Below are 17,601 nucleotides of genomic sequence, written 5' to 3'. Positions count from 1 at the left end.
GCAACATAAGCAGGATCACTTCAGGAAAGCCTGTCTAGATCAGAAAATACATAAATAACGTAAAGAAAAAAGAATCACATGTAGTAGACCAGTAAGTATAACTTTAGAGAAAAAGCAACTGCACCACAAGGATGACTTCTCTTCACAAAGGAAAACATGGGCCTGCGTACACCAATACTCCTGATGCATAAGCTACACCTCCAAATGGTGCTCATAATCATGACACAAACCACGGTCCCCTGGAAAACACCTTCCTGAAGTTTAGAGATCCTCCCGATCCTAACCAGAAGTAACATGATAGAGACTACCACAAGTGAGACAATGAGCTTGCCTTCCCATAGGGTTTAGCCAGAGTGACAGTTCCTTCTCAGGTTTCCGGCATTTCTTAAGACTCTTGGGCTCTAGAGAAAAGTAATTCTAACTAAAAATACACACACAGCCCATCCTGTGTCACTCTAGTGACAATCTGTCATCCTCCAGACATTACCCAGATGTCAGTTTTGAACAGTATTTGTAAACCCTTTAGTGCACTGAAACACATTATGGAATAAGATCTTCTCATATTCAGGTGCATTAGGTTATTACATCCTTTGCTAAAGAGTTTGTTTTTAGGTTAGCATTTAGAATTAGAAAGGCAGAAAGACAGGCAGGTAACTCCTAGACATACCACCAGTGCACAACAATTTGGAAGAAATCAGGAACTGTCCCAGTCCTCCCCTGAACAATAAATACTGTATTTTCCTCCCAGATTCAGCTTGCTCTCCTTCCTAACATGGCTACTGCACTTCAGGACAGTACCACAAGCAGTATTCTGTAGCTGTTTGTTGTAGTCCTAGTAATTTATTTATTTATATCTAGAATTCTGATGGGTCTGACTGTCATATAAAGGACTCTTCTAAATTTGGAAATCAAGTTTACAGCCACATTAGAGCTGGAAAAGAAGTTTCCACACATCAGTGGTGGCCACTGGTATCTCACATTCCAAGCTACTGACCTGAGAAAATAAGAGATATCAAAGTTTAAGAAACTTAGTAACATCTGATAAATTCCTGTCAAAACAATCTCAACACTTAGAGCTGTGTAACACTGCCAGCTGTATCCTAGTAAGAAGAGACTGACACCCAGCTTGCATTCCAGAGACAACCATCCATCCGAAATTAATCCTGTAAGATCTTCCAAGAATATACTATTACCCATGTGTGGATGCTGCATCACATACACAACAGCTCATGTCCAGGAGCCAGAGCAAATACATTTTAACACAGAAGGACAGGACTACTGAGCTGAGTGCATTCTGGCAAATCAGACACCAGTCAGGATTCCTTTACAAAGCCAGACCACACACTGGGAGAACACCATAGAGTTTAACAGCCAGGACCAGAGTATGACCCGTGCTGTACATGGTGAATTTGCCATGACAAATGGCCAACATGTGGAAGGGCTAAGTCCAAACTCTCAAAATCTCAGCTCCCTAGTCTAAACTGGGTTCTTGGTCACCAGTCATCCACACTACATAGGGTAGCTCAACAGCCTTTCTTCTGGAAATAAGCATTTATTCCCTTCACAGCAAAATGCAGGTATCACTTCTGTGGACAACTGGATACAGGTATTGCTCTTTACAGATAATGCAGGAAAAAACATGTCAAGTTCAGTGCCCTCCAACACTGACCCAGCAGTAGTGGCACCATATGCCTCATCTCACCCCACTGCATGCAGCACATACCTACCATGAGGCTAAAATCACTATGCTGACAGCAGTGACACAGCCATCAAGTTATTCCAGCTATTCTTCTGTTAAAAATACCCTGAAAACAATTTGTCAGATTTGCTAGATGCTTAGAAGAGACACAAGCACAGCACTACACATTGTGGATACAGCTGGTCTCTCCTGAAGATCACATTTGAGTAATATGACAAGTCATGCTGCATCCTTTCACTGGGAGTCAGGCATGGCTTTTCATGGCAAAAACCTTTTAAGAATACAGATATAATCAAAGTCTAGGAGTTAATTATAGCTAGGTCTTCAGTACATTCCACAGGAAGGGCCAAAATGTGATTAACAGCATCTAACAAATAGCATCAGCAATACAGCTAGAACCACTGCCCATACAAGTAAAGTTTCAGGACTTCTTTTTAAATTGGTTATTGCTTCCTAGACATTTTGCCTTCGGGGCATCAGCCAGCAGATAAATAACTTTACTCCAACAAAACATGAATTATTTCAAAGAAACAGTAATAGCAGAACTGAAAGCTGTTTTGTGCACTAAGTATATGATAGTCACACAGGATGAACATACTCTAGAACTAGAGTCACAGGAGTTAGTTTACTGTTTGCTGTTTATGGAGCTGCTCCTGAAATTGTGAAGAGTGAGACAGAACTAATATCACTCCAACCATACTGCCAGCGTTTCTGCTCTGGTTTGTGAGGGGTAAGAAATGATTGTCATAAAGCTGAAATTTTCCTGCTCCATGCCTGGAACCAGAATGACATCTAAAGCCACAACTGACTGCTGTTGCCTGCATGTGCCCAACTAAAAGAAAAAGTGGAGGGGGAAGGAAAATATAGGGGGTTGAGCCCCCAAGCTGGCATCTAACTGCAACAAAGAGCACCAACCTTCAGCCAGAAATGCCACACTGAACCTCTAGACTGGGAGAGGTAAGAACTGTCAGCTCACTAAGTACTTTTCAAGCTAGAGTTTTGTTCTCAGGTATATCTGTTCATTACCTATAAGAGAATGCTCTCAGAAAGTCAGATTAAGACCTGCTTATAGTGAAACTGGATTGTATTTAGTTAACAGTTACCTTAGCCCATCCCATTTTATCTAGACAAAAGCCTTGCTCCAGTGTAGACCCTGGGCTGTTAACGTTAGCCAACATTTCTGAATACTTTCTTCAATTGTTACTGAAGCTCAATCCACTTGATTTACCCTGGGCAGGAAGAAGGCATCTACACTGATGCTGAAGACAGAGGCTGAAGTTATTTTATTTAAACATGAATCAAGGCAAGGCCAACCTTTTAAAAGGACAGGGAGATTCCACACTTCATACTGTAGTGGGCCATGGAAACAGGATGATCTAAGCTCAATTCAGATTTACTATTTCATAGCAGCACATCCACTGTTACTCCCACCCTTACTGACCCATAGGAGATTTCTGTCTTCTCAGTCATACTCAAAGATGAATGAGCCAAGGAGAACTGAATGACAGAGGCGGAAACTGGGGCAGAAAAGAATGACAAACAACCTTGCTGTAAATTGTCTTCTAAGCATAAGTTTCATGTTTTCTTGCGTATACCAACAAGATGGCCTTTCAACAAAACTTTGCCTTCTAACATTAAATCAATGTGTACTTCCTAGAAAAACAAAATGCAGTATCTTCAAGCTGTTGCTGACTTTTTAAAAGTGATAGCAGTTTACCTTAAACTTTGTTACTACATAAATCAGGTATCAATACATTGGAGAAGTGACCACAAATGACTTGTTGCTGCAAGAGAAGTTGTCATTCTAAGCAAAAAGGAAACTGAGATAGTTTAATTTTTTACCCTTCCTTTTCAGCAGCACCAAGTAAGAAAATTTTACACTTATACTACAAAAGCAATTGGTTTGGCTCCATCAGATTCATTTTCCTAAGGCTACAGATATTTCAGAAGATTTTATTCAGATCACAAAGGTCAGTAAAAAAATAAATTTTTGTTTCAGATTTTGGGAAACGCCACCACAAATTCAAATACTGAAAATATTAATTGCAATACACTTGTTCTATTCTGTGCCTTTTAAATTTTCATTAGCACCTGATTTCCTTTGAAGATGAGGGTTATTGGGAATTACAAAGTCTGACACACTGTCACTATACAGCCTCCTGCTGTACATACAATGGGGATTGCAAAATAATTTGGGAAACAGGTTTAGGCAAAAGCAACAGAAACACAGAAGCTTGTCTTTGAGAAATATATTAAAGATACAAAAGGACATGTGCATCCAAGTGAGTCGGTCCAAAACCCTTGTCAGGAAATAGCTGAAACTCACTGATCATTAATAGAATATGTTAAGCTATTAATTCCCAAATGGAACTGAGATGGTCTTCCAGCTATTTGAAATACTGAAAAGAAACCTGGAAGTCTGTTCTCATTTTGGTATTACTACACTTTTTATTCTCCCTCCCTGCCTCCTCTTCTCCAACATAGTCAAACAGCTGTGACTGACAACTTTTATAAAGGTACCCTTTCTGCTTTACAGCAGACAGAAAACTTGTCAAGAATGGTAAAGCAAGACACCTTCAGCTGGTGCATATGCAAACATGCGCATTCAGTTTAGAAGGAAGCCTTTCATGAACTGGAACGGAAAAAACATCCCTTTGAGTCCTACAGAAAAACATGTGCCTTTCCAGGAAACCGCCTCAAAACCCTTAAATCTTCTCTGAATTAGTTGCATTTAGTCTCAGATGATGCAGCAGACAGCACCTGAACAACATCGGTATTACCCCAAATGATTCTTCAGGGATGGAACTTCCTCAAACAGTTTGGCAAAAACAGGTAATTGATTTTTGGGAACATATTCAAACAAAAACTTGGAATGGAAAAAATGCTTTTACTTTCTATACTCAATGGTTTTCTGCTGATATAAATGATCAGTTAGAATATTTTTTATCTATTGCTACAAAGAAACCCAATTAATCAAACATGAAATCCTGTAAGAAGATCCATTACCACACCCCTTACTGATAACAAAGCACACGTGCAACTAAAACAGCTTTTCTAAAACAAATGTGATTTCCGTTTCTACAGCATTTAAAAGTTTACTTTTTTTTTTCTGCTACTATTTTTCAAGGCTGAAAGACTTAGTGGTGAGGCAGAGCCATGGAATAAAGTGGGATTCTGTATTTTACTATCCACGTGGTGACGTGAGGAAAAACATTTAAGGAAGACCATCCCCAGTACAGTGTTGCAGCTCCCAGCACAGGAGCCAGACACGTAACAGTGCTGGGTTAGAATGAGACTACATCTTCCAAAAGATGACACTGCTGCTGGACCCAGGCATCCAGGGGAAAGAAGTGGCCAACCCTTCAAAACTGCTGACAAGAGTTGACAGGATTTCTTTAAATTTTACTTTTACAATGACACCTCAAAAGATTGTTCTTGGTACCAAACTCTAAAAATCAAGGCCGGGACAACTTTGTATTTGCAATGGAAGCAGGAGCTATTTAAAAGCAATAAAAAAGCCTTTTTTTTTTTTTTTTTTTTTTTTTTAAGGTATCATTCTTCATATACCATTAAGCAGGCAGCCATCTGCCAAAATTGCTTTTTGGAACAGCATGCATACTCACTGCCAGTAGGGGAGGGAAAATAACTGAAGCCTGGCAGGTAAAGGTCTGTTTCTCCCCATTTACTAAAATTATATAGTAATTACTTCTGTTCAAACAGAAAAGAGCAGACATTTCCTGCCCACCAGAGTGACTTTCAAATGGAGAAATCTGAAGTTCTATCAATCGTCATTACTTTTAATGTGACAGTAGATGTGAGAGTATTGCTAGATTTTATATTATATAAATGTATGCAGTAGGAACTTCCCCAGCAAATGAGAAATTTAACCAAGTGCCTGAGCACAAGTCAAATTTACTGTGCTCAGCTTTTCTATCATTTACTGCTGCTCTGGGACTGCAATAAAGCCCTGTAGATTTACTTCTTCACAAGAGAGGAATAACAAATTCAGCAATGAATCTCAAGTGAATACTGGTTTGGTTCAAGGGAGCACTGGAAACTTCTCATGAGCATGATTCCCCACCAATGCACCAGTAAAATAAGTAGAGAGACTCAGTCAATACAATAAAAAAAACCACAAACAAACCAACCAAAAAAACCCAGTCACCAACAGTCAGATTACCACAGAGTCAGCTACACAGAGTGTGACAGGCAATGACCAGAGGAACTGTGTTGAGTTTCTCAAGAGCAGAGCTCTCAGGAGGCCATAGTTTACTGATCCAACAACCTGCCCTATAAGAAACAAAGTCAGACTGGGGGGGGAAATCAAGCTTCTGGGCAGATACACCTTCATACTTTTGAGCAGTTCTCAGCGAGTGTAGCTCTCCTGACAGTAAGCAGAAGAAAGCCACAGAAGTAAGTATAATTCATTAGAAACCATGTAAGTACCAGCAATATAGTTACATATCAAAATCAGCATGCTAAAAGTTGCATTATGTTGTGTTATCCTTTTTTAAACAAGGTAATGACTTCATGGCTGAACACACAAAATACCTTCTCCTCAGGAAGAGAGAGGTTAGTTCAAAGGGGACAGTTTTGTGCCTATCCAAATCCCACCTCCCTCACAACCAAAAGTGATCTTTACAAACCCCAGAGACCCTTCACAGACCACCAGCATATACCCCCCTTTCATCACCAAGCCCAAGAATGGAGGGCTTGCCAGGCTTGTTACCTTTTATATAGCCAACAGCCAAACACATAGATTTCCAATCCTAACCCATATTTTAAAGTGTTCTAGCTTTTCTCTCATGCCTTCCCTAGAATGCTTTCTCAGCAGTATCCAGCAATTTGAATAGAATGGTAATTCTCACGTCTCACATCCCTTGAAGCACCATTGTGGTTTTAGGTAAAACATTTCTGCTTCTTCCCCCAGATTTACTGCTCCCACCTTCTTATTTCAACTCATCATAAATTATGAACTGCTTGAAAAATAGTAGTGACTGCTTCCAGAGAAGCACAGTCTACCATCACTGCTATCATTTTATCACTCCTCCATTGCAGGAATATCTTATATTTTAGCACAATCCAGCTCATCCTTACCTCCGAGATGGACTAATGCACATTCTTCAAGATTGCTGCACCTCTGCTCCATATACCCCATAAACACAAATCACACAGCATAAAAATCCAGTAATTGTGGATACTTTCTTTTAAAATTGTAGTCTTTGATGCATTTGCAGTTTTTGAGAGATCATAGCTTCTTTGTGCACATGAACAACAAGTGATCAACATAGGGAAACGTTTTTTTGTTCAGATGTGCCTTTGGGATCAGCTACCACTTCTCAAATTCCTTCCCTCTTCCCCAGCTCTACATTTGAGATATCTTTGAGTAACAGATACCCCGACAGCCCAAAAGGGAAAAATTCGTTGACTCTAAATCCCCAAGCAGTTATGCCATGAGATTACTAGGGATATCATGAACACCAATTTATGTCCTTCACCTGCTCTACCTCCAAGATTTGTCTTTTCTGCAGATGCACAAGCAAAAGCTCCCACCTTCGCTTACTAAAATTTAAACACGTACACTTAAGTGACAAGAGCCTACACTGCTATCAGACAAACCAGTTCTACCTCTCATCCAAAAACTCTTGTGTACATCAGGAACATGACCTGGCTGAACTCTAACCTTAAAGAGCTCATCCTGCAGCTGTGCAAACACTAGTGCCTTGGCAAGGAGGGGGAAAAAAGAACACACTCCCAGGGAGCAATGATGATCAGCCTGACCCTTTCAATGGCAATGCGCACAGCCCAGTTGTGGATTCAAGCACTGGTGAAAGCACAGCCCAGGGATGGGTACAGCAACATGTATAACACAGCTGGAGGGACTTGGACTCTGTAAGGGAAGTGGCGCCTCAAACATGAGCACTGCACAAAGCTCCCAGTGCAGAAAGCTGCTGGACCCACCACCACAGCATGGCATGGTGCCACCAAAGCAGACTGCAGCAGGAGAACAAGGGTTAATGATTCTACTATAGAAGTCACATCTTGAAATTTCCTAGATTTCACGCATTTACAAATTCAATCCCGACACAAAGAACAGGAGAAAGTAAAGCAACTCAATAGTCTATCCCTATCTTGTCCGGAAAGCAAGATTAATAGGCATAAATACATTTCTGAATAGTACAAAACCACAGGTGATTAACACTAATGAATGCCAGCTGACACAAAGCACAGGCTAACTGTCATATTGCTTAGCTGCTCCAGACACCTGTCACCCCTTGGCAACAAAAGGGAGCAAAGGTCAAGACACTGTTAGTAAACCCAAAAGGGAGACTCCCTTTTTTAACAGAATTGAACTTGACAGGTACCATCACCACAAATAATGCTGAGAGGTTCAGGCATTGCTGGTTACTGATGGCTTACACTTCTGCTGCTACCAAGCCATCTACATATTTTAGTCAGTTAATATGAATAAAATCAATCTGCACTGTCATTTATTATTAAAGATAGCATTATTTGGTTTTGGATGCAAATACACAGTATTAAATTTCTTTTCTTACAAACACAGTATTATATAGTTCACAAACACACATAAAAAAAGTATCTGTATTTTCACTGAATTCCTGCAGAATTTAGATATAGCTAAGGCTAATATATTCCACCTTCATGCTTTCCAAATCCTTAATTACTTTTCCATGAATGCAAAGAAATCCAGAAAGGAGAAAGCAAGAAAAATAACTTGGTCATGTTTAACACCTGGCAGACCAAGTTTTGACCTCCTTCACTCTTCTGACAGTTATTCATTTCTCTGTCTTGATGGGGCAGAACTGGACTGGTAACACACATAAGCATGCATCAAGACCACTTAACACTTGCTTTTTCATAGAATGGGCCCTTGTTTCTTTTGAGCTATAAAGTTCTGGGGCCCATGATTACTGTTTATACTGGTGTCTATATTCAACATGCAAGTATACTCACAAACATGTGTTAAGATTATGGTGGTCTTAACCTTTAAGTATTGGCCCTGATTCTCATCTGATACAGAAACAGTCAATCTGGGCTCAGAAATACCAAAGAACATTGGTCCAGGATGCCCTTACTTCAAAGCAGTTACATTCAAATTGCAATGGTTCACAAAAAGAATCAAAGTAGTGAGGAAGAAGATAACTAATGGAAAACATTATGGAACAGCAATAGAATATCTGGAGAGAAAAAAGCTGCAACTAATTTCTTACATCTTTTCTGAAAAGTAGACTGAAAATCAGCATGATTTGTTATTTCTAGTGCATTTTAATGCTCTAAATTATTTTGTTGAAAATAATAAGAAGATACAAAAAACAATGACATGCTCTCTAGAGCATATAAATAACCAAAACTTATAAATAGTCATAGTTATCGGCATTGTACTCAGCATCTCAATATGGAGTGAAAAAATAATCAATTTTGGACACGTTACTCAAAGCTGTTAAAATTGCTCTGTGCTATCTCACAGTCCAATCCATCCTAATGATGGGTAAACCAAGCGATGCAGGATTCCCACACATGAAGGGAGCCTCTCCAGAGCAACGAGTGAAAATAACTCCTTTTCTCCCATCCCCAGCCACAGAGCTCTAGCTCCTTACAGGGCAGCTAATCCCTTGGGTCAAATACAGTCAAACCACTGAAGCAGTTTTATTGCAGAAGACGCAGTAAAAGCATATTTGAAAACACCACCTACGCTGCTCCAGATCTGCACTGCAGACAAGACTGATCATGGAGAATACAGTCTGTTTTTTACCTCTGACCCTGTTGTACTAAAAAAAAAATTGTTCAAGACCTTGAACTCAGGCAAACAAAAGCTCCAAACCTATATTCCAGATTCTTTCTTTCACAAATGTAAGATACATTTTATTTCAAATCCTGTACATGCACTTAAACTAGGTTACAGATGCCTTTTATGAATCCCAAAATAAAACAATCTCTAGTGGTTAATTAGTGAAACTGGATGGAGATATTGTAATCATTAGTGCTCATCCAAGTGAAATGGCAAAATTGTTTTTTAGCAGCATTTAAAAATGGAGTCTGCATTCAGTTAAATTTTTTCTCTGCCCTAGCTTCTTTGGGGCATGATCCTAAAAAAAACAAGAAACCTCAAAATAATCAGCATCGGCTCAGTTCATAATGCAAATTCTGGAAAGAAATAAATTCTATATTCAAAAAAATCTGGTGACACCACTTTCCTGAACTACTGTTCAGAAGGTTTTTTAGTTGTGTGTGAAGCAGCATTGTCAGTAAGTTATCAACTGCATGCACCTGTACTACACTAGAAAATATGGACCTTAGAAAAATCCAGTGGTGCCTCCAAACGTGCCAGAGAAATGCCCCTAACAACTAGAACAGCGAAGCTGACAATACTGCTGTTGGACAGCAGCTTGGATAAAGATGTCTTTTTTGCTCAACTTCCCAAGAACAAAGAGACAAAGTATTAGTCAAATGCTTCAAGATGATTGAACTGAACACCAAAATAAGACATTTTAGTGTTATGAACAAGTTAATCATGCTCAAAAAAATATCAAGCCATATAGTCTGACTTTACTGCTGGGCTGGTAAGCCGGTAGCCAGGCAGACTTCTATTCAGTTCAGACAAGTGAAACACAGCCCAAACAAATGAGCACACTTCTTGATCACAAACACACAAAAACCAAACAACATCTTAGCACATGGTCGGGAACAAATACACTCATTTTATTCCAAAGAACTGCCAGGAAAGTAGAAAATGCAGTTACTGTTCAGTGACTTCAGTGGGACTGTTCACAGACAAGTCACCACACATTTCCAGAAGTAGGCTCCAAATTAAATTTCAGAGTGCTTTCGGCTTAATTAAAAAGTTAAAGGATTTTGTGAAATGGTACAACAGCATGACTCATGAATCAGTACTACACCTCGTCCGCAACACTTCCAAACTCTGGCACTACCTAAAAATGCTTTACAAAGAGCTATGAGAAAAGAACCGCAAAATCCTCTTCACACCCAGGCTAAGTAGTGCTTTTAAATACCAGGATAACATCTGAGTTTAACTGCAGCAGACACAGCTAATTGAGGAAAGGTAATACTGCTTTTCTCTCCCCTGTAAGACTAAAGTCTTCCAAGTTGCATTAAGGTACATTAAGTTGCATTAAGTTACAGAACACGCATGCCCCTATAATGCCCTATGGGGCATTTTAACAGCTTCTAAACCAGAGTACTAAACTCTGTTCTGATTTGCCAGCAGTCACTGGGGCCAGGGTCTATCACCAAGTCCTCTTTGGCAAAACATAGTCTCATTTGCAATCATTCTTATTATCAAACATAAGTAAATTGCTGTAGAACTGCACTTTGAACAGAGCTATTTAGAGTCACGAGGTACAGGTGAAAAAGAAGAAACCCTCACACCTTCAAGATGCCAGCCCCAGGGCTTCTTGTCTAGTAAAAATCACAACAGACAAAACCGCTTCTTCACACATAACATATGCACAGGACCTTACTCTGCCATCAGTTATTCCCATGTAAAACAGAAATGTCACTACTAAAGAAAGTCTATTTATAGGGGCATAGGCCAGATATAAAGAAAAGCAGTACCAGCCCAAAGGTTATATTTAAAGAGCTGTATTACTATATATGCATCTCAACATTACCCCCTTCAGTGCAGTACAGCATATATTCCTAAATTCTGCATGAATGTCCTAAGCACAAGTTATTCCCCGATAAAGCTTATTTGTACTCTTAACAGATACAAATTTGTACCCACAAGTAATGCCATATGCATTGAATTGGACTAGGTGCATGGGAAAGTAGGATGCATTCCCCTTTATTTTTATTAAAGCAGTGGGTTACCCACTATTACGAAGTCAAAGTGGTCAATGTTTTTCAAGCCAATATTCAAAGCCAACAGAGGAGTTATATTTCGCATGAAAACTTTTAGCTTTTGGAAAGAAAGTGGGGTTGAAATCAAGAATGGTGAAGTCTCGAATTTCAAAGATGGTTTTGTTTCATGAAAACAACCCTAGGTTTGGGTTTTCCTAGCTTTTATAATACAGGTTTAGCTTCCCTTTTAAAAGATTCCTCACGTTAGGTTATCTCCCTTCTAACCATCAATTTGCATTTTCTTTGGTGACACTTAAACTATAAAAACATTAACTGATGAGAGAACTCTGGCTTCGATGAACACCTTGCTCAAGAGATGGCTAATGTTTCACATTTAATGGCCTCAAATTTAGAGAACAGCATTGCTACTTATAAGCCCTCCAAACACAAAATGAAGATTTTTCACACCAAATTATATATTTTACAGAGAAAAAAAATCTCTGTGCCTGTCATACACCCCTTATGTATATAAATACACATAAAAAATGGATCCAGGAACTCTGAACGTTATCTGCCCAGTAAAATATCACAGTAGATCTCTTCTTTAAGTACTCTATTGCAGCATATATTGAATCCTGTAGGTGTTTCACCTACAAATTTTGAGACCACACTAAGAAACCTAAATTATCATTTAGAATATCTGAAATGTTGAAAAGTTATAAGCTCTGTTGGTTGTAGGGTGTAATCAAGTCAGTGTTCATAAAAAGTCAGAATAATGCTGGTACTCATTTCATCATGTTTGAAAATGATTGGAAAAGATTCAAAACCAGCTGTTTAACAGTTGAGTCAATCTGGTTTTCAGGAAATATGGACACCTCTCTAATGATTCACTGTGCACTGTATAGCACTAAAAAAGAAAGGAAAATTAGTATGGATTTATCTTTGTGACTGATTTCCTAGAAACTTTTGTGATTGTCAATTATGAATCCAAAAAACAAGTCAATCAAACTGAAGTTGATGAAACTACCCTATCCACAATTTCTGAACTTCTACAGACAACAAGAGGGGTTGAAATATGGACCAGATTATCAGTGACAGCAATATAAACTAGGCATTGTAAATCAGCTGGAAGAATCAGGATGTATTTTTAAGGACAGAGAAAAGCAGTACCTGGACAATTCTGGATTAGGTTGGCCAACTGTATTTTATAATATTCCAAGAGGTTTGGCAAGCTATTTACAGGATCTGTTTTCTGTAACTATTGCTGCTAAAAAAAAATCTTTTCTTGAATTGGAGCCTACAATTAGCTTTTCTGGTGGGCAAGAAAGTGATAACGTTCTGTGCTGCCTGAGGTCTACTTCTGCATATTAACCTGTGTACAAGGCTGATAAGAAACAGTGCAAGACAAAAATAAGCACACATTAGACCTTTTTTCCCCCAAATTATCAAGACACAGTGCTGAGACTCACATGCTTTTCTTCTCACACCGTGATGATTATTGTGCTTTCCAGGTCTACAAGTACCATACTAAAAATTTAATAAATATTCTGCACTTTTGGAATTGATTGATGTTACCCAAGCTAGGGGTTTGGATTTCTATCTTCTTACATGTTTCAAAACCAAAGGAACAACAGGAAGAACGACAAAAAGATTCCTTCACCTTCTTGATAGGATTCAGTAACCTCAACATAGACCTCTTGGTACTAGTAATGCTGTTGCTGCTTCAGACAGGTGAAGGTCTTTGGCAGGTCCTGTGGCACACCTGTCAGTCCCATACTGCTCTCCATGACCCCACAGCATCCATAAACACCATCTACATGGACACTACTTACGTTTCTCTCAAGCATCTAATTTTACACCTGAAAAATCTTAAGGACACTGAATCCCACCTTTTGCCTATATGAAAGCACCTGTCCACACAGAACAAGTTACTTATTCAGGATGTGCATATATTTGTGAGAATTCAAAAGCCAGATATCCAAATTACATAAAAAGGAAATCACACAAACATTCCTGTTTTGCTTCATCATGATACAGCATTGTTATAAGCTTACCACATCAATGCATATATATGCACATGGAAGTAACAACTACTAAACGCCTACTGCATTTGAAGTATTTGAACAGGCAACAGAATTTTAATACATAAGCATGACAAGACAGCTAGCTACCTGTATTTTTGTTACCCTGTTAGAGAATCTTACAATCAGATGTTCTTATTCTTAACACAGAGAAAATACTGCTCTTATCTTTTAACAGAGTTGCTTTTTACAACACTTACTGCAATTCAGTCCTCAACTCATTGCAAAAGTCCCCATGCTTGAGGTTTTCTATTGCCTGGGTGTGCCCTCAGAGTTGCAAAGTCAATTGGAAACAGAAAGCACAGGGATGTAGGTAAAAGTCAGATTACATAAATCGTGTATAAGAAGCATTAGAGCTGTATATTTTTTAGTATCATATCAAATAAAATCAATTCTGCATGCCATTCTGATAAAAGGGCTAAAATTCCAGTGTCTGCTTTTCATACTTTTAAAAATTCCTGTTGTGTTTGACAGGAAAGCATGACAACAGGAAAAAGAAATAAAACGTCTCAAGCAGCAACATTTCATCTGCGCTTTCACAGCTTGTGCTATCGGCCATTCTGAAGTGGTGACCACTAAGAGCGTGTTGAACACTTCACAGCTTTTATTACCAGCCCTTGCTGGAGTCACAAAAATCACCACTTTTTTGAAAGCATGTTTATCTAGGCATTGTGTTTACTCAGAGCTTTTAAGACTTTAAAATTCAACTCTAAAAGAGAAACTATGATCCTGGTGCTTTGTTCTTTAGTACATTTATCTTGTTTAACACTGCTCACATGTAAGATTTCCCTCTCAGACTCCACAAAGGAAAAGCTTTCCAATCTGGACTTAAAACCTATCTCTGGATTCTTAAGGAAAAAAAAGAAAACAATGCAGTGTCAGGGTATGAATACTACACTTACCCCTTCCCACTTGCCATTCATTTCTCTGTCATGGCCCGACACTGCCAGACCTTGACAAAGGGACTATCTATTCCCCCGCCTCCCCCATACAGCCTGCAATATATAATACAAGAGCACTTCATATTAAGTACGTTCCAGATAAACAACATGCTCTAGTGAAGTACTGAGCACATTTTTCCTGCACACTGTCTTGGTCTGATAGCTATCTTCCATGCTACTGTTTCCACAGAACCATTCCCAAATGCCTTGAACTCTTACCTGGTATTTCTGATACTGCCTTTGATCTTGCTGTGTTTGTACTTCTCCAAGCATGACATGAAAGCAACATTCCTATATTCTTTTACATTTGAAATGGGCTGTATTTCAAAGCTCTGATATCATCAGGTCAACTTCATATCATCTCCAGTGAAATATATCTGCTCAACAGATGTGAAACAGATCTTTTGTTTCACTACTCAGTTTAAAGCCAACTACATAAATAATTGAATGAGACGGCATTTTGTAATGATGCCCAGGTATCTGTCTGCACATCTGTAAAAGCGAGAACCCTGTCACTAACCTTCTGCTTCAGGATGATGCCGAATGATTGGACTTTCCCCAGTAACAGCTTTAGTGCACACTGCTACTACAGCCAGACATGGGAAATACAGAAATGGACACCAAAAAGAGAGCTTCACATTTACATTTCATCCCTGAAGCCATCTGGGCAGCTTTCTATGTAGATAGCCTTGCCACTGGTAGGACAGACCCAGCAGAGCCAGTCAGAGTGGGAAAGTGGCACCAATTAATCTGTCAACCAGCTCTGTAGATGGAAAGGCTTGATTTTGCACCCCTCAGCTGATAAGCAAGAGCATAAGTGCAGGAACCCAAACTTGACACCCTGAAAAAGCTTGACAGCAGTGATATGCAAGGGCTCAAGAATCACACTGAAAGGACTTGACTTGCCAGGACCCACTTCTTTTTCTGCTTCTGATTTATATTTTACTGGGGTTTGTATTTTCAAAAATCAAGAGGGGAAATTAAGAGAATGGCAGGAGCATGATGATAAGGAAATGCAAAAGGAAAGAGAGATCAGGTCAGAGGAAGGAGAGCAACACTGAGTTTCCAGCTGTTACGCCAAATCAAAATCTTCTCAGACTTCACTGAGCTTTATCACTTTGATGACTTAAAATTCAGCTCTTAAAAAAAAAAACAAACCACTTCGGAAGGCCTAATCAAGGAAGAGGTAAAATACACTCTTGTCTCCATTTCCCCTGCAATCACTAGACTACAAGGCCTGCCTTCCGCTATATTAGCTCTCTACCTGCATGAAATTGTCCCAATATGGGCACACATTTTAGTCATTGTCAAAGCAGCTGAAAACACATTTCCTGGAGACTCTGTCTCCACAGAGAATTGGCCATTGCAGTAAGGTAGGCACCAGCCTTAACCCAATAGCACCTCTTCGGAGCAAAGTCCATGACACCAGTCACCCGAGTACACTTTCCACCAAATCCCAAATTCTGTACTTTAATTCCCACTTTTCCCAGAAGCTGAAGGAAAGATGATGAAATTTAATGTTTCAAAGATGCCACAGTTCAGATCCTCCTGGTATAAGAGTGATTGGCATCAGGATGAACTTCTAAGTGTATTACAGGTTTTAATATACCAATGTTGGGATGCTAGGAAAGGAAACAGCAATCTACTCTTCTGTAGCATTTACCATTATTTAATTAACTTATGTTTAATCTTAATGTGTGCCTCTGCAAGTTGGTCCAGATGTTCTGTGTGCTAAGCCTAAGTACCATCTCTTATTTCTCTCCAATATTTGGAAAGTATCAGGGAATAAAAGTTATGAGGAGCCCCAGTGCTTCACTGCTGCAAAATTCATTTACATAAGGCTTACTATACTTATTCCTCAGGTGTTGAAGCTTCATTGAAATAAAACAGATACAGTAACAAAGGTAAAACTTACAGTCATATTCACTGGTGCTTTTTGATTCAACTCTATAAATATTTACTCAGCACAATCCTTTAGAAGATTAACTTTGAAAGTAGTTCAAGTTCAAATCCCTTTTTCATTACTATGCTAAAAGAATATTCCCCATATACCACACATCCAAGCAGAAAGTATAGGTAAATATTAAACTTGTCCAGAGCATTGGGAAACAATCATAACAGGCAACAGTGCAGGAGTGCTGGGCACTCAACTACCGTCCTCTCAAGTTGAAGGATTTATTCCCTCATGGAGCTTCTCTTTGATGAGCATCACTCCATACCACAAATTGATCAGTGCTCCCAAGCCTCACAGCAGAAATACAAAACAACTCAGCTTTCTTTGTGTGAAGATATGAAGGGAATTAGAGAACTCCTCTCTCTCCCCTGCATCCCCAGGATACCAGAATTTGTGTCTCCAGTTTCCAGACAATTTGGCTAGTTTTATACAGTTTTGGAACACAAGTTCCTTAAGGCCACTACTAAAGCAAACTCACTGGAGAACTAAAACCAAACTGAGCAATTCCCACTGCTGCAAGTCTACAAGATTTCTTTTGTCACTTTACCTACTTTAAGCCTTAAACATTCTCCAAACTTCTATGCAGCACAGGCACAGAGGGGTAACGTACACACAGGGCTGAAGCTCGTTGCACATTTTTCAGTGGCTAGGTGTTAGATGGAACTGACTCCCACCCTTGGTCAAGAAAATCACAAGACACAAAAGCTCATTTGCCTCAGTACAGTATGCAGAAAGAACTCAACACAGACTAATACAGTGAAGACAACATCTGACTTCACATTCTCAGAGCAGATTTGCTTTTTATATATCATACAGTGATATCTGTAGCTAATAAAATTCCTCCCTATGGTAAGATGATTGAGCTACCTCAGGCTGGAGGTCCCGGAGACCTTCACCTGTCTGCAGCCTCCTCTGCAGCTGCTCACATGGGAAGGCATAATTTACCCATAAAACATTTGATACAGACCTTAATTTACTTGTCAGACTATGGTAAATGAAGCAAAGACACACAGTGCTACAATGGGCAAGAAGCAAGACTTTCAAAACTAATTTTGAAATGGAGAAAAGTATCCTAGAAGGCAATCATGAAGCTGTCAGGCATTTTCT

At 39.2% G+C, this 17,601-nt stretch overlaps 1 protein-coding gene across 5 annotated transcripts in view; it reads right to left on the bottom strand.

The window, feature by feature from the left end:
* Positions 1–17,601, bottom strand: part of ATP8A2 (ATPase phospholipid transporting 8A2) — a 351,752-nt gene that overhangs the window by 138,630 nt on the left and 195,521 nt on the right. The gene's annotated exons all lie outside the window — the stretch shown is intronic.

Source organism: Athene noctua, chromosome 1, assembly GCF_965140245.1.
Source record: "Athene noctua chromosome 1, bAthNoc1.hap1.1, whole genome shotgun sequence".
NCBI classification, from domain to species: Eukaryota; Metazoa; Chordata; class Aves; order Strigiformes; family Strigidae; genus Athene; species Athene noctua.
Note: the sequence above shows the minus strand (reverse complement) of the source record. Positions and strands in the feature narration are given on the sequence as shown.